Here is an 18,279-nt window from a genome sequence, read left to right as displayed (position 1 = left end):
GAATTGCACTGTGAGAAAAACACTGATGTTTTGTGGGCTGGTTTGGCCTTGACACAGGCACCCTACTGCTAGCTTTAGTCCCAGTATTAACCTCGAATAGTTTAAATTACTTAGTTATTACTAGGCCTGGGGAGGTGACTTCATTTTTATTGATCTTAGTCTAAGCCAGGCCCGAATTCCCAGAGGATCCACTAAATACCAACGGCGGGCTTGTTCAGGACCAAGTCTGTCTTTGCCTCCTGTTTGGACAGGCAGGCTCAGCCTGGCCTAAATCTATTCCAGTTTGGATAAATATTTGTTAACGCTGCGGAGGAGGGAGACCAGAGCTCCCCTTGCACCCGCTCAAATCCCCGCTAATACGTGTCACCTTCCCCTCGGTACCGTCGCTCTTGATCCCTGCTGGTTTTAATGGTATTTACAAGCTAAGCCCGGGCAAAGCGTCCTTCAGGCTCGGCCCTGCGCTGATATATGGCTTCCCTTATATTTGCTTTATTCTCGCATCAAAAAGAAGTCTGTCATTTGAATCTTCTTTTTCAAGCGATGTCTTTTGGGAGGGCTAAAAATGAGATTTAATAGCAAAGAATTACCTTTAAATCTGAAAGCTGATAAAATCTGTGCGCTGGTCCTCACTTTTATAGGAAAAGCGTCTCAACCTGCTGCTTTTCCATCCTCACGTGACCGCTATATGGGCAATACCTCTGCGTCGGGTTGTCCTGGGCTTGTTTAAAGCATTGCCAAGACGCTTTTCTTAGCCACGTGTTGCTAAATGTCAAGTTTTCCGTGATAAACCACTGGTTAACAAAAAATGAAACCTTAATCGCTATTGTGAGATATTTTGCGAACGGTGGAGAAAGCTCAGCTTAAGATCAATGGGTGCGTGTTTTCCTTTGTGCGGTTTGCAGTTTTAGCAGCGAGTGATGCTAACGATGACTTTGGAAATGAGGAGCAGCATTTCCCATGGGGTCAGGCAGCTCATTAAATGTGCCGAGCTCCGCTGCGCCGCTCGGTTTCATGGAACGCTCAGTTATCGCAGCGTCAAAGAAAACTTCAGCACCAAAATTCTCCTGTTTATGCCTGATGTTGTCTTTTCTAAAGAGGAGACACTGCGAGTCCAGTGTGCTAAAACACACAGCCAGGTCTTCAATATGTTTTTCTTGTTTAGGGTTTTCTTGCTTAGGTCTCATTTCCAGCTCAACATGTTTATTCACAGAATAATCCCAGAATGTGAGGGGTTGGAAGGGCCCTGGAAAGCTCATCCAGTGCAATCCCCCCATGGAGCAGGAACCCCCAGATGAGGTTCCACAGGAAGGTGTCCAGGCGGATTTGAATGTCTGCACAGGAGACTCCACAACCTCCCTGGGCAGCCTGGGCCAGGCTCTGCCACCCTCACCATGAAGAAGTTTCTTCTCAAATTTAAGTGGAACCTCCTGTGTTCCAGTTTGCACCCATTGCCCCTTGTCCTATCATTCCCTTTTTCCATATTGATAACCATGAATGAGGTCACCCCTCAGTCTCCTCTTGTCCAGCTCCAGAGCCCCAGCTCCCTCAGCCTTTCCTCACACGGGAGATGCTCCACTCCCTTCAGCATCTTGGTGGCTGCGCTGGACTCTCTCCAGCAGTTCCCTGTCCTTCTGGAGCTGAGGGGCCACAACTGGACACAAGATTCCAAGACATTAAGTATTCCCCAAGTGACTCTTATTCTTAAAATACACTTAAGTAAAGGTCAATGTAGCCCCTCGCAGCACCATTTGAAGGGATAACATGACCATGCATTTTTCAGCTTGTCTTCCAAAAGAAATTTGGAAGCCTTTCCAAGCAGATCATCGGCTCAACATGTGAAAATATGTCCCAAGGTTCCCTGAGGATTTTGACTAATGCATTTTCACTGAAACAGAGAGAAATCTTTGGCTGGGGCCACAGCTGATATAAATCAGTGTAACTCCATTGGCTCCAGCCGAGCTTCTCCAATTTAGACTTTGCTGAGGATCCAGCCTTTATGGGGAAAATTATTCCACGGAATTGACTGCTTTGTCAAAATGATTAACCTGCAACATTTCTACCGTTTCAGAGCAAATATATGTTGATGGCAATTAATAGGATTTCATTAATCAGGACGCAATTAATGAGGAGTTGCAGCTTTTGACAGGAATCAGTATTTTTTTATTATAGATCTGATGCAGCTCAAGTTTCCTGGAGATATTTTATAAATGCGTTTTGGTAGCTGGAAGCAGAGTAACTCATTCCTTCAATTGTAGGTTTCCTCTTTGAATTTATGATCGGGGAGATTTAACTCGAGTGTTTTCAGTTGTAGCACTGCAGAATAAATAAAACCAAGGTAATAGATTTAAAAAGCGGTGGACTGATGGAATTGGTGAGGGAGCACCATGAATACGAATAACTCGGCGGCGTTTGCATAGGTGCATAGCGCCCTTCAAAACACTCGCTTTTACATAAACACCACGCCAAACAATTGAACAGCTATTGTGCTACAACGCCTCACCTTGAGCCTCAAAGTCTTCGAACCACATACGATGTTGGTATGTCTGTGTGAAACAGTATGTGAGAAGAGAATATCATTGACATAAAAACACATTACAGCAAAAGAAATGCATCATTTGGGTTAAACAAGCAAGTTCAGGTCTTCGGTTCCCCTCTCAGTTTTTAGGGCCATTTTTCCCCCTGTAAGGTTTAATGTTTCTGGATGGTTTTCATTCAATAGCAAGTGAAGGGAGAAATGATTTTGCCTTCACTTACGTACCAGTAGTTGTTTGTTCATAGGATTATTCCATGTGCTTTCTGGCACACCATATGTGCTGCTGGAAGGACTTTTTTTAGCGGTATACAAAGGCTTTCAAGAAACCTCGTGCATGTCTCAGCTCATATAAAGGAGTCATTTAAACGTACTTTGGACGTACAGGTTAGAAATGTATATTTTCTGTCTGTAATTGAATTCCTCTTGGTCTGTCTCCATTTAGTAGCTGAAATAAAGCATTTTTATTCCTGTTAGCTTGCATCAGTCCAGGCTTGATGCTGTGTCAAAGCAGTAAGTGGGAGAGTGGTGGAGACGCAGTTTGTGAAATGTCACCCTGGTGTAAACACATTGTTCTGATCCTTACGGAGAAGAACAGCCAACAGACGCGTTTTCTTCAGGCGAGGGCAGGCTGTCGTATACTCCTAACAGTCAAAATGATGCAAGGAGAGCAGCATTTTCCATCCAGGGGAGTCCAAAACATTTAAGTTGGGGAATGACCTATTAGAGAGCAGCACTTGGATAATTATAGTTAGATTACGCGCTGCTTACGTTTCTGTAGCTAATACATGATTAGTTACTATCGTAGACACTCAGCACTTTCCATGTATCATCACAAACTACTTTAATTCTTCATTCTCCTCTTGCTTCATCAACTTTCTTCCCCATTCTCTGTGGCCAGGAAGACCAATGGTACCTGGGGTGGGTTAGAAGGGGATGGTCAGTAGGTCAGAGAGGTTCTCCTGCCACTCTGCTCTGCCCTTCCGATCCCTCACATTCTGGGATTCTGTGAAAATACATGGCAACATTTGACCAGTTGACCACAAATCAACCGGCGTGCTCTTCGGGATGCGACACTATTGACTTCTGACCCATTGTGACGCGCGGCACATTCGGTTGCTTCTTCAGTTGGCTTCTTAAATCTTGGCCTGTTTTACTTCTTTCCTTAGTCCGGCTTTAAACTTTGGAAATTACTGGGCCGGCTGGGATCTCAGAGTGTTCAGTGAGGCTGCTCCAGATGGTTTGTTAAGCCACATTGTGAAGGGAAGAGCTGCTGGGGATTTGTTTTACGTACAGGCAAACAAAATGCGGGTGAAACACTGAGTGGTCTCAGCCTCTGCCGAGAGCTGTAAAACGTTCAGCATTTTACAAGCAAAGACCTTAATTGAGAAGCTGAGCTGATCTCGTTTCACTGCATAGTAAAGTTGGAAAGCGTAGAACGTAGAAGCATCAATCAGAAGTTTGAAACGCACTTCATAAAATAGGCACCAGACACATTTCAGGACTAGAGTTTTGATTTGTTAAAGGTTGCGTGAAGCTCTGGGAATTGTCCCTGCTTTAGACATTTAATATTCCTCTCAATATCATGTTAATTAAACTGGTAAAGTACCTGTTTTCAAGGCTACTTTTCTTCAGAAGGTCTAAACAAAAGTCACCATCTGCTACTAAATTACTGCAGAAACACAAGCGTCCCTCTAATCTGGATTCCTCTCTGAGCCTTGAGGTCATTCTGGCAATCGCCGGCACTGCCTGAGCTCATGTGTAAATTTTACATGACCGGAATTTCAGCAGAAATCGTTCAAAACCCCTTTGGCGTTAGAAACTGGGAAGGTGATGGAGGGGAAGCTGTTGGAGCTTCATCTTCCAGCGGGGTCCCGGGGCGGTTGTAGACTTGGGCATCATCTGCATCCAAAGGACCGCGACGGAGTTCATTGTTTCCGTGAAGCTGCTCGGTGGTGCCTGGAGAAGGGCGCTTTATTTAGAATTTAGAGTTTGGTGGTATTAACCTGCTTCGCCCCCGCTTACACTTGCGAATACAGGCCTTCCAGCATGGTGAAGCACATCTCAGCTTGGATATTTACATTATTTTTCAATATTTCTTTGATTCTTTTTGCTGCTGACCTTCTCAGGGCCGCTTTGATTGAAAAGTCAATTGTCTCCCTCTCTGCAAGAAAATTAAATGGTTATTTGCCTTAACTGGCAGAGGCTGGGAGCTGGCATTGAAAACCTGCCTGACTCTGTCACCCGCTGCACCAATGTTGGGTTTTTGCCATTTCTGTGCTGGAAAGCGACTGTGTAGCTGTCATCTCGTTACACTCCTACGTGCTTTGTGAGCTGCTGTGCCAGCTGCCAAACCCCGACTAGTAATTTTGATTGAATACTATTTACTTGGCATCCAAATTGATACAGAAATAGGACGGCGACTGAAGCCTCGAAAGCACGGGAGCAATTTCCAAGGAGAGGTGTATGGAGCGGGCAGATGTGTGGAAGGAAAGCTCGGTCCAGCCAGCAGCATTCGGAAGGTGAAATGGCACTAAAAAAACCCAATAATTTTGGATGAGTCTTTAAGCTGTTCGATGAGCAAAACCCAACACACATTTCCATAAGTCATCATAGTTGCATATTCATGGATAACACTTAAGAAATCTCCCGTTTTAAGAGAGAAAAGAAATGATTGCGTATGAGGCAGCTGTACAGAACACGTCTGCACCACTGAACGATGCGGATATGATCAATATGACCCACGGTTTGCTCTTTTAGAGCTGGAGCTGGAGCTCCAGTATAAGTTGGGGAATGACCTATTAGAGAGCAGCGTAGGGAAAAGGGACCTGGGGGTCCTGGGGACAGCAGGGTGACCATGAGCCAGCACTGGGCCCTTGTGACCAGGAAGGCCAATGGTACCTGGGGTGGGTTAGAAGGGGGTGGTCAGTAGGTCAGAGAGGTTCTCCTGACCCTCTGCTCTGCCCTGGGGAGACCACACCTGGAATCTTGTGTCCAGTTGTGGCCCCTCAGTTCCAGAAGGACAGGGAACTGCTGGAGAGAGTCCAGCGCAGCCACCAAGATGCTGAAGGGAGTGGAGCATCTCCCGTGTGAGGAAAGGCTGAGGGAGCTGGGGCTCTGGAGCTGGAGGAGACTGAGGGGTGACCTTATTCATGTTTACGGATATAGAAAGGGTGAGTGTCAGGAGGATGGAGCCAGGCTCTTCTTGGTGACAACCAATGATGGGACAAGGGGCAATGGGTTCAGACTGGAACACAAGAGGTTCCACTTAAATTTGAGAAGAAACTTGTTCCTGGTGAGGGTGGCAGAGCCTGGCCCAGGCTGCCCAGGGAGGTTGTGGAGTCTCCTTCTCTGCAGACATTCAAACCCGCCTGGACACCTTCCTGTGGAACCTCATCTGGGTGTTCCTGCTCCATGGGGGGATTGCACTGCATGAGCTTTCCAGGGCCCTTCCAACCCCTCACATTCTGGGGTTCTGTGAAATATAGAAAGGGTAGAGACGATCTCTGGGAGTCTCTGAGCCATCCCTGTCCTGGGTGCAAATGCTGCTGTTTCGTGGGATAGAGGAGAAGAAATAACCAGCAGCTTGGGGCGGTGATGGAGAGGAAAATCCACAGCAATATATGCATTTTCCCTTTCCAAGTTTTGGGTTCTGCACACACACCCCCTGCTCGGAGTTTTCCTCGCTACATGTTGCTTGACAGAGCTAAGAGCAATTCAGAGTAACTGCTGAGTTTTGACTGAATTAAGCTTCAGAGATCCAATAAGTAACCATGTTTTTTCCCTCTGTGAGATGCACAAATCTACTGCAACGGCCTGAGAAAAGGCTGTGACTGGAAACACGTCCTGTTTTGGACAAGGGAAAAAGAAAAACATCATCTCCTTTATTCCACCGTCCCTGTCATCTCCTGTCATCCCTGGCACTTAGCTGGTCACCATGAACGTGCTAATTAGTTGAAAGAAAAAATGCGGATTAGCCAAGTATTACATGTTATTTTTCAGTTGTCCTCAGAGTGAAGGAGATTATGAGAGCGCCATCCTATTTAGGTGACTCTTAGGATCAGAAATGGTCTTGCAGAGAAATTGTTTTTATTAAATTATCCTGGGAGACACTGTAAGAGGCTGTTCCCAAGAGACCCACCCACCAACCATCCCCAGTGTTCTGCTTGTGTGGGTTCAGGCTGGGGGCGCGGTTGGTGTTGGTTCTGTGATAAAGCTTGGTACCCCCCGCTGGTGACGTTCCACATGGGGGATGCTGGATAATGCTACAGAAAGCACATGTGAATGAATATATGATATTTCAAGGTTTCTTGGCAACGTATTATGTGATTACAGGAAAAAATGACGTTTAGCAGCGTGGAGGTTTTTTCCATGTCTCATCTGTTGACATTTCTTCCAAAGTTTGGGTCCTGCTAATATCAGCTGTTTCCTATGGGAAAAAATTGAAACCAAACATGCTCCTTCAGAACAATCTCCTTTATTTTTTACTTAACATCGTCGAGGGTTTTGATTACAGGGTGACAATAAAACCCTGACAGATGTGTTGTTAACCTCCTCTCCCCACTTCCGACTCAGGACAGACAATTGGGAGGGAAAGAAGGACAGACAGAAGAGAGTTGGAAAAACTAAAAATGTTTTACTAATGCTACTGATAAGAATAGAGAAAATAATACAAAATATACAAAACCAATCTTGAAAGTCCCAGCAACTGCAGAGCCTGGACTGGACTCTGCAGGCAACCGGAGCTGGATTCAGTCTGTCACTGGGCCTCAATTCGCAGGGATGACTCGCAAGGTCCTCTCCTAATGTCGGCCATAAGGAAAAAGGACGAAAAAAGGATGAGATCCTCATGATCTCCCACTTTTAGATGAAGTATTCACGTGAATGGGATGTTATACTCCGTTGGTCAGTTTCTTGGTCACCTGTTTCTCGTTGCCCCTCTGGCGAGATGTCCATCCATGCTTATCAATAACCTCGCTTTCCATTGCTGTGTTCACCAAAACATGGATCTGGTTCTCCAGGAAAATGCAGCTGATATGAAGCTTTAGCTGACAGGCAAATTCACTAAAAGAGAAACTTGGTTTTTAACAAAACCAGGATAAACATCTACGAAAATGATCAGTGAGTACGAATCTCTGGAAAAGAAGCCATTCTGAAGCCTCAAAAATCTGACTTACTGCAGAATGATTTACAAATTCAACATAGTAGTTTCCATGCCAGAAATCAAATATTTTACAAGAGTTTTGTCCCCGAACTGAATATACAGAGCAGAATGTATTAAAAAGCTCGACTTGGAGCATTATCTCACCCTCAGAGAAAAAAAAGCCGCCTATTCTGACTCGGCACCTCCAAGGACCCCTTGCTTCAGTTCATTTTGAAGGTCACTGATATGATTCCGTTTGCATTCACAGTCAGAAATGCCATAAATTGTTTAATCAAAGCTCTTTTCCAGCCTTTCCACTCATTTTATGTCATCTCCAGTTGGTATTTTTGGCAAGCATGCCTGGCCTGCAGGGTCTTGCACTAAAATTGACTCACTATGGAAGTCAATAGAGACTCAGAAAACTTTGAGTTTTGTGTATGGCATGTCCCTATTTCCCCAAAGTTTTATGCTGATTTAGTGTCAGTCTTGGGGAAAGGCGTTTATGAATGCTTCTTGTTGATCTCCCTGCAAGCATTAATTTCACAGAGAAGTGTGTGCTTTTGTGCAAAGCTCGGACACGAGGATTTAAAAATAATTACTTTAATAAATTGCTTTGTTGAACACTGGCTGAAATACTTTTAAAATGAAATGTTAGGAAAAAAACCTTCTCAGAGCAATGCGGTTAGAACATAATTGCTAATAGAAAAGATCCCCTTTCTTCCCCTTGTTTTGTAGCCAAAAAGCCTCATCCTGGGACAAATCCATCATCAGGATCTCCGGTCTAGAAAACAACAGAAATGCAATTTTAGAGAAAGGAAAAAAGCAGGAAACAAAGTTATGTAGCGTTGCTACCAGCCAACAGAAACACAGAGAATAATAGAACTGACACAAAGAAAATCAACTCCCTCCTTTCCAAAAAGGCATCGCGAGCAGGAATCTGTGCTGACTACAAACAGAATGAAGACGTGTCTGCGTGTTCTAGAAGCGGCTGTGATGGAAAGCATCCACACCTAAAGCTTAGACCCATATATATTGTAATTATGGATTTAGGGGAATCTCCTGGTAAGGGAGGAAATGACTTTGAGAAAGTGATTTCTGGTAAAAACAACTTTGATGTTGTCGAGGGTTTCGATTGCGGGGTGACAATAAAACCCTGGCAGATGTATTGTTAACCTCCTCTTCCCCCTTCCCACTCAGGACAGGCGATCGGGAGGGAAAGAAGGGCAGAGAGAAGAGAGTGGGAAAATTAAAAATGTTTTACTGATGCTACTGATAAGAATAGAGAAAATAATACAAAAATATACAAAACCGATCCTGAAAGTCCCAGCGACTGCAGAGCCAGCACCCGAAGTCCTGGACTGCATTCTGCAGCCAACCGGAGCTGGATTCAGTCTGGCACTGGGCCTCAGTTCACAGGGACGACTCGCAAGGTCCTCTCCTAATGTCAGCCATGAGGAAAAGGGAAAGAAAAAGGGACGAGATCGTCGTGATCTCCCACTTTTATATGAACTATTCACGTGAATTCGATGTTATACTCCGTTGGTCAGTTCCTTGGTCACCTGTTTATCGTTGCCTCTCTTGTGAGATGTGAATATGTCCTTATCAATAACCTCGCATTCCATTGCTATGTTCACCAAAACATGGATCTGGTTCTCCAGGAAAATGCAGCTGATATGAAGCTTTAGCTGACAGGCAAATTCACTACATGAGAAACTTGGTTTTAACAAAACCAGGACATTCCACCCCTTGTCATATGCCATTCACAGTATACTTAAACCTTATCAATAGAATCTATCAATATAATGTAATTAATCACTACTCTCTATATATATGTATATATACATATGTACATATATACACAGGAGTAATTCATCTGAATCAGTGGACCATCCTTTGAAAAGTTCATTAAGTTCATTTTGTCACAACAGTCTCCCAGGGCAGGAAAAAATGGTACAAGTGCATCTCATGACCACTGTTAGTGGGTTAAAAGACTCTATCAACTTTGAAGAAGTTGTCAGGCCCCACTCTGGTTTCATCATCACTGTCTTGATCTGGAAGACACTTATTAAACACTGTTAGTACGGCAATTAACATCGTGCAGTTCAGTATTGAATATTTTCACCTAGAATCAAATCCCCTTGAGGTACACACCGAACTTCTCCATCCTTAAGCATCACCCACCAGGTGCTGCCAGGTGTCTGGGCAAAAACAATGCCCCGAATGGGCTTGCCTTTGCCTGAGGCAGGAGTAACCCAGACTGCCTTTCCTAACATGTTTTTCATGTGTACTACAGGGACTTTATCTCCTTCTACAGTACGAAGAATTTCCAGTTGGGCAGGCCCGGCTCCATTGGTTGATCCCCTGGTGTTGACCAGCCAAGTGGCTTTTGCTAAATGCGAATCCCAGTTTTTAAAGGTTCCACCACCAAGTGCCTTTAGTGTAGTTTTTAACAAATCACTGTACCTTTCCATTTTCCCAGAGGCTGGTGCACGATATGGAATATGATATACCCACTCAATACCATGTTCTTTGGCCCAACTGTCTATAATACTGTTTGTGAAACGCGTACCATTGTCTGATTCAATTCTTTCTGGCGTACCATGTCGCCACAGGACTTGCTTACAGATGTGCAAGATACTGTAAATGGAGCTTGGTGGCCTTCAACCACCGTCCTGTGCTGTAGCAAACACAACTGATTCCATCACTGGAACTTAAATACCACTGATCCACGTGCAGTCTGTTAAGTATGCAGCTGTGTAAAGTGATGGAATAGGTTGAATACGAACTTTTACTTGTAAATTTCTTGGCTTACAAAAAAATGTAGCTTTTGCGAACTTTTGCAGACAAGATTTTATTCTTGATTTTACCTTTTCTCCCCTTTTTTTAAAGAAAATGTAGAATTTATTCTACTTGTGCCTTCACATATATCTTATCAAATCCTTCTATTCTTGGTTTATGAAGCTATTTGGTAGGCTGTGTATTTCTAAATCTTGCCTTCCATATAGTACGTATGTAAGAATTCTCAGTTTATAAGGAGGACTATACTTACCAAAAGGAAAATAAACCCCAACTGAAAATCCTTGTATCCCGTTTGGCTCCAAATCATCCATTTAAACTATGTTAGAAAATGTTAAGCTCTGGATCCAAGCTAAACACAGCAGTGAGTCTATGGAACGACTGCTATACCGTGAATACCGTACACGACCCGGGGGCACCCGCAGGACGGGCCTCTGGTTTTGCTGCCGTGGAGGAAAATTAACCACAGGCAGATGTTAGACCCAAAGTACTTTTGTTTCTGGTTCAAAAGCTGAATTTACATTGTTGCTTCTAGTCCCTTAAACCAGCAAAAATGTGTTTTATACTGGTGCCAAAACTGGTTTCAAAGGCGCCAAGTCGGCTCAAGTCGCAGGAATCGGATCGCACGTTGCTCGTTGCCTTTGGCAATGACCTACAGACTTGCCATAATATTTTTGACTGCGATCAAAGTGTTTTCAATATTTTTTATATAATCCATTCCTAACGTCCCCTTCAGGCGTGTATGAAACGGTATTTTTAAAGAAATGTGCTCTGTGGTTGGTTTTTTTTGCTCACCAAAAGTACAGATGCCACTGTCAGGCTTTCTCAGACTGCAGTTAAGGGTTCAAATAGAACGGGCTTGTCTGTGAAGTCCTTGCGTCTTGTGCTGTAGAAACAGAGAAAAACATGTAACAACTGATGAAAATCCCAAGTGGACACCTAAGCAGCACCATCAGCAGCAAGTCTTCCACCTGAGATTAACTCGTTGGGAAAAGACACTAGAGGTATAAACTAGTTGTTTTCCGAGCGATTATTTTGAGGCTGCTAATGCAATCTTCAAACTTCGGTGCAAAATCAATTACGGAGAAAAGAAACAGGCACTGAGCAAGCAAAACATTAGTACTTTAAAGCTATTTCAATATGTATCGATCGCGCAAAGTCGCTACTGTCATCGTTTTCTTCCTCATACCTTGTGCAGATGAATATGGAGAAATCCAGGAAGGTTCTTTCTGCCTAATCACCCTGTTCCTGTTGACGATGTTCGAAATTAAACCTAGTGTCGTATTTAGCACTACAATAAAATTAGAGCACGTGATTTTAATTTTTTGAGTATTGTTGCATATTGTAGTATTTCCCCCATTCGGTTAAATACCCAAAGCTCCGGTAGAACTTTCCGTAGCTGTTCTGTTGCCAGGTTATCTCCTTGCTGGGCTCAGGAGAAGAGTTTCAATTCGCATCCCACGCCTGCATGTCTTATGTTAATTTGCCTTAATTCTCCCAAATGTCCCTATGAATCTAATGTGGTTTTTGACAGGGAGAGGAAGATGTAAGCGAGTTTAACTGTATTTCTATCAAAGCCCACCTGGGGGTGGGACAATCAATGTAACTCAGGTTGTGCATCTGGAAGTCTGTAAGTGTTTTGGCGTGTTCTGTTCAGTGGTGAGCTCTGAGACAGCCCGCTCGCATTTCAGATTTGCCTTTTAGCTCATCGAGAATCTCTACTAAACAATGATTCTACTAAAAAACCATATAACGCCGGCTCAGCTTTTCCCAAATGGCTATTGATCGTTCAGACGGCTGCAAAGGGAATTGATTATTAAAGGCGCTGGAGCGATCCGTTGAACACGGGATGGATTTTAAAAGTCTCCTCTTGGCCATTTTCAGAAGGCGACGTGTTGAAAGTCATTGGGAAAGTCTTGGCCAGGTCCTAACTGAAGCAGAGCTGCTTAACGCAGTCCCAAGGGACAGCACAATACTTGGTTTTGTCTGATGCTTGATGGTTTCGAAGGCTTTTAGTATTTTATTCTGAACTCTAATACAATCCCCGTCTTCTAGCTCTTTTTTTCCCCTCTTTTTCAATTTCATGCCATACTGAAATGTCTTGTTGGTTTAATAAATTGGCTAAGCGCAAAAGGAGGCTCTGTTTGGATATTTATGTTATCATTTCTCCATGCTTGAGCAAACACTTGCTTCAGTCCAAAAATATGTGGTAATTGGCAAATATACTGAGAAATGTTATAGAAAAACAGCGCGTGTTTATTTGTGTGATAGAGATGAATGTTTTCTATAGTTTGCCGGCTCCTCATCATGTGCTTGCGTTGGTAGGAAATTATATCTTCTCATCTTATTAAAATAATTAAATACAGTTGGCAAAAGGAGCGGCTGATCGAGTATACACTGAGTACCTATTGATGCTTTTAATATTCTTTGCTGCTTGTAAGATGCTGCATTGAAAGAAAACAGGTAGAAATAGCATATCTTCAGTGTCTTTCACATTACGTGGAGGTAATTTAACGAGTTGGAAAACTCTGTTTTTCATCAGGAGGAAAAGACACTCCAATTTATTGAATCATTTTTTGTTTGCAGGTTATGAAATAGCTTATTTGTTCAATCAAAACCAAGAAGCATCTGCAGCCCTGATAACCCACAACGTTAACTCTGCTCAGACATTAGTTTTGCTTACAGTCAGGAGAAGAAAAGCTTGACAGGGAAATAATGTGCTTTAATGAAGTATTCATCGCTTTGCCCCATTTTTCATCATTAAAACATCCATTTCAATTTAGAAATGGACCTGAAAAGTCATGAAATCTACCGTGCAGAAAAGATGGTTTGCACTGCAGATGGAAAAAACCGAAGCCGCTCCTGAAGAGCAGTGTATGTATTTTAAGCAATTAGCTGCCTTTCTAGAGGTATAATAGGTCAATTCCTTATTTTTTTCTGTATGGCAGAGGTTAGTTACCCAGAGAGATTAACTTCAAATCTTGTTTTTAAACCAGCTAAACGAAGCTCATATGTAATATGCAGTGTTTGATTAAACGCAAGGTCCGGGTTTTTGGTGGAGTTCGGGGTAGGTAAGAAGACCGCCTTGATATTTTTTGGGTTTATCTAGATACTTTCTGCATTCTGAATGAATTCAAAAATTGAATTTCCAGATGGGATTTGTGGTCTTTGATGCTCCCTTTTGAACCAATGGGGTCGTGAATGTGCGCGATGCCGTATACCCAGAGTTCTCCGGAATCTGGTCCGTTGTCAGTTCCCTCCTGATGCCTGACCCATCTATTCCTTTGGCAACAGGAGGCTCTGTCTGGTCTTTCCCACCTCTTTTTGGATTGTTCTGTCACCAGAATCTTTCTCCTACCTCCTGAGGGCTTCTTGAGCCTCCTGTTCTCTCGTTGGCCACAGTCATCGCCGAGTTTTCTCTCCGCATCCCCCGTTTGTCTGGATGAGATTCTCCCGCTGGTTTCCTACTGCTTGTGGAGGTGGGAGGAGTGTTCACAATTACTCAGTGTTTCTGTAACACTGGCTTTCATTAACACGTTGTTTATTTGTTGCGATGCTCGTTGTGGTTGTGTTTACCATATGGTTGTATTTATCAGGAGCGTGACCTCTAGGAGATGGTGTATATACATTGCTTTTAGTCTATCTCATCCGACAAAGCGTTTGAGGGTCATTAATGAGATTTCACGCCATGAAATTCAGTGGGGTCTGGCCTGACAAATGGGTCTGCAATGGCAACGCCAGCATAGCTCTCGTAGCAAGGACAGCTTATGCACAGTTTATTTGTCATTGAATTGTACCTTTTGTTAGACACGTAGCCGGTGTCAGCCATTCACTTCACTGTGACTTGGAGTTTTAGAAGCGGCATTTCCCTTTTCTATCTGTGCGCTTGCTGCGATACGATGGGAAACGCTTAGCATCGCGTTTTATTTGCCAAGATCATCCTTTCAGAAGCGGTCTCAGACTTTCCTGTGGGGCTTTAGATCTGCCTGGGATCTGTTGCGGAATTTCTCTTCAAATCGGTGAGATCTGGGGACAAACTGCGCTCTTGCCGTATTGGTTATGTCTGTGTCTTTGGCCCAAGATGGTTTTATGCAAGAGAAAACCCTTTCTGTTTTGTCAGAGCTACAGATTAGCTTCTAGCTTAGAAAGATTTAAGTGGTGGATGCTGCGGCCAGAGCGATTTAAAAGGTTCCAACTCTGGTTAGTTTTGAATTGAAAAATCTACAGAGGCACTTTATATTCCATGTTCATCAGCTCCCAGAAGATTAAATATGTTTTTGTAGTATTGCAGACAGTGTGACCCCACTGGATTGTAAAATCCGGCTGGGGTGCAATATCTGCCTCAGCGATGCCTTCGTGGCGGGCCAAGCACATTTTTCGATTTATAAACGCTGGTGTTTTGTTCTCGCATTGTTTCTGCAATATCAGCCGTGCTCCAGCCGCCTTTGGGGAGCAGCCGCGTAGCGGTAGATAATCAAGAAAGTTGACTTGACATCTAACTCTTTCAATAGAGCCGAAGCAGCTCTCTGTGAAATCTGCAGACATGTTTCATTTGCATTTTTTTAGGCAAGGCTGGCATCTATTTAACCTATTAGAGCCAACTTTTCAAACGCTTTATTAGCCTTCTGTTTTTTTTTCCAGCAGCGCTGCTGTCTGACAGGCTCCAGATCCAAGAAATGCGGCACCGCGGGTTCACTCGTGGGGACCCGTCCTGGTTCCTTGGGCCCAAACCATTTCCATTGCTGCTTTTAGGATGGATGTTTTAGGGGCAGAAGCGGGGATTTGGTAACGTTTTTTGGAGGAAACGTGTGCAAGCTGTTAGGTTTGGGACAAAAGGGCTTTGGACCTTGTATTTGATGCTGATCTACCATTGAATTAGTGAACCTACAGAAGGAGAAGCCAGCGCTACCACCACGGTCTCCTGCCCTCACATCTGCTTGCTGAGACAGGAAAAGTTAATCTGATCTGAACTGGAGAAGTGATTTTTGTCGAGCATAGAACTTTTCCATTCAAAACATGCCATTTAATACCAGTAGAAGTCCCACTTAGATTTTAAGAATAAGCAGTTCAGTAGGTCAATAATAGCGCAGATTATATGGGGTTTTGGCTCTGGTCCAGAGCTGTGGTAGCTGTATTGAATTGAAGTTAAAAACAATACGGTGCTCTAATCGGAATAGAAGCTCTTAGAGAGGTATTTGGTATCCCAGAGAATAAAATTGTAATGCAAAGGGTTTTTTTCACACAGAAAAATGTGAGTATTGGTGAAGTGTCGGATCAGATGCCTCCATTCTGATTGCAGCTCCAAGAATCACTGAAGCCACTATGGACTTCACTTCTGATATAAGCAACAGATCAGTAAACAGAACAAAGTGTATGGAGAGTGCTGATAACTCCTAAAGAAAATCAAATTGAGCTTCCCCTTGAGTTTTCAGCTTCCTGAAGGCCACTGAGGCTTATAAGCAAGAACACGGTAGCTCCGTTTTCCAGTGTACTTGCTGCTGGGTGATGTGCTGGGAAGGTGACGTCTCTTTGCTTTGCTTTGAGCATTTTGCCACATTCTTGAACTGTGAATTGCAGTCTATGCAAGAAGAGCTCCAGTTGCAAAAAGAGTTGAAAATCCTCTTATTGAGGGGCAAAGAACACCTTGCTTGCCTAATGCTGGAAAGGAGCAGTTATATTTTTACAGTCCTAATATTACATTTGGCCCTTTGAAGGCAATGGCAAGGCTGATAAAAATGAGTTTGATACCCTGGTTTAGACATCACGTTTTTTTTCTCCTTTCTGTTTTTGAGAGACGTGTGTCAGCGCGAGGTGGATGCTGCTCGTGTCTCCATGGGTAGTCCTAGAAAGTGATACCAGAGAGCGGAGGGTAAATCTCTTTCTATTTCTGTGTTTTCCCCCAGGCTCGTCTCTACTAATCGGTATTATATCCACAGATATTTGATTTTTGTTATTTATCAATGCGAACAGTTAATAAACCGCGCTCAGCTCCTGCGACGCGGTGCCAGGTGTGACGGGGTACGTGAGCTTTCCCGCGCACTGTACACACAGACCGGACGCGCCGCCGCAACATCTGAGCAACGAGTCACGACTGGGAATGAAACAAACACCACATGGAAACCACGCAGAAATAAAGCGGCGCCAGGTAAACGCTACATTCGGATTCCGTTTACATTTTTTAAATTGCTCCAAGAGGATCAACAAAATCCTGTGAACGCTGAGCCATGAAGAGGCAGGAATCTCACATCATTGCTGGATTTTGTTTTTAAGTTAATAAGCCAAGAGCCTTCATAACTGAACTATTATTTGAGCTAATGAAACAAAAAGCATCTGCACCTCTTGACCGCTGTAACCTTGCGAGTTTTGATAAACAGATGGAGAACAAATGCCACCAAAGATACCTCAAGCACTAAACCTCCTTCTCAATTTACTACACTCCCTCAAAATATTCGTTATATAAACAATATTTAAATAAATGAACCAGCTGGGCATACTTATTCCCCTAGAAGCTCCTTTGCTGTAGTTTTTCAATATTTTCACCTAACCTAAAGTGTTTCCATTTTTTTTTTTTGCAAGCCTACAGAAATAACCAGGAAATCAGAAATCACTGGACTTGCAAAAAAGCCATTTACTTTTTGAAGTTTAAAGCTTACTAAATTATTCCTACAAGTGCGTTTTGTGACCATGGGCGCATGTTTAATACAGGAGCTCTGAGTGTTGCTGGAGACAGAGCAGCACAAGTTTCTGGGTTGTGCCTCAACAGTTTGGATGTTCCTCCAAGGCCTGGATTTTGCACTTCCCGTCTTTGCCGCAGGATCTCAATCCCAAATTGCATAATTTAATGTCTGGACAAGGGGTGTTAAGCCCCCAAGGCATTAATTACAGTTGCAGAACTGTTTGTTTTGCTGATGTGTCTCATTGATTGCAATGGAGGATGTGAACCCTCTGGTGGGAGAAGGTCCACCCTGGCCAGCGTCACGGGTTTGTGGGCTCCTGGAGGTTATTGCTGTAGCTTTCTGCTCGTTTCTAAGTAAACATTCTGCCTAGCCGAAAATATTACTAGATTCATTAGAGTGCTTGAAGGACGAGCGTGAAATTCAGGCAGGGAAATCACAGAATCCCAGAATGTCAAGGATTGGAAGGGCCCTGGAAAGCTCCTCCAGTGCAATCCCCCCATGGAGCAGGAACACCCAGCTGAGGTTCCACAGGAAGGTGTCGAGGCGGGTTTGAATGTCTGCAGAGAAGGAGACTCCACAACCTCCCTGGGCAGCCTGGGCCAGGCTCTGCCACCCTCACCAGGAACAAGTTTCTTCTCATATTTAAGTGGAACTTCCTGTGTTCCAGTTTGAACCCATTACCCCTTGACCTATCACTGGTTGTCACCAAGAAGAGCCTGGCTCCATCCTCCTGACACTCCCCCTTTCTGTATCTGTAACCATGAATGAGGTCACCCCTCAGTCTCCTCTTCTCCAGCTCCAGAGCCCCAGCTCCCTCAGCCTTTCCTCACACGGGAGATGCTCCACTCCCTTCAGCATCTTGGTGGCTGCGCTGGACTCTCTCCAGCAGTTCCCTGTCCTTCTGGAACTGAGGGGCCACAACTGGACACAATATTCCAGGTGTGGTCTCCCCAGGGCAGAGTAGAGGGGCAGGAGAACCTCTCTGACCTACTGACCACCCCCTTCTAATCCACACCAGGTACCATTGGCCTTCCTGGCCACAAGGGCCCAGTGCTGGCTCATGGTCATCCTGCTGTCCCCAGGACCCCCAGGTCCCTTTCCCTACACTGCTCTCTAATAGGTCATTCCCCAAC

The 18,279-nt window shown here is 44.1% G+C and overlaps 1 protein-coding gene across 2 annotated transcripts in view; it reads left to right on the top strand.

Moving 5' to 3' along the window:
• PRKG1 (protein kinase cGMP-dependent 1) overlaps window positions 1-18,279 on the top strand; it is a 425,347-nt gene that overhangs the window by 95,798 nt on the left and 311,270 nt on the right. The window lies entirely within an intron of this gene.

Source organism: Patagioenas fasciata, chromosome 8, assembly GCF_037038585.1.
Source record: "Patagioenas fasciata isolate bPatFas1 chromosome 8, bPatFas1.hap1, whole genome shotgun sequence".
Lineage (NCBI taxonomy): Eukaryota > Metazoa > Chordata > Aves > Columbiformes > Columbidae > Patagioenas > Patagioenas fasciata.
The sequence above is the reverse complement of the archived record's forward strand: the minus strand, read 5'-3'. Positions and strand labels throughout refer to the sequence as shown.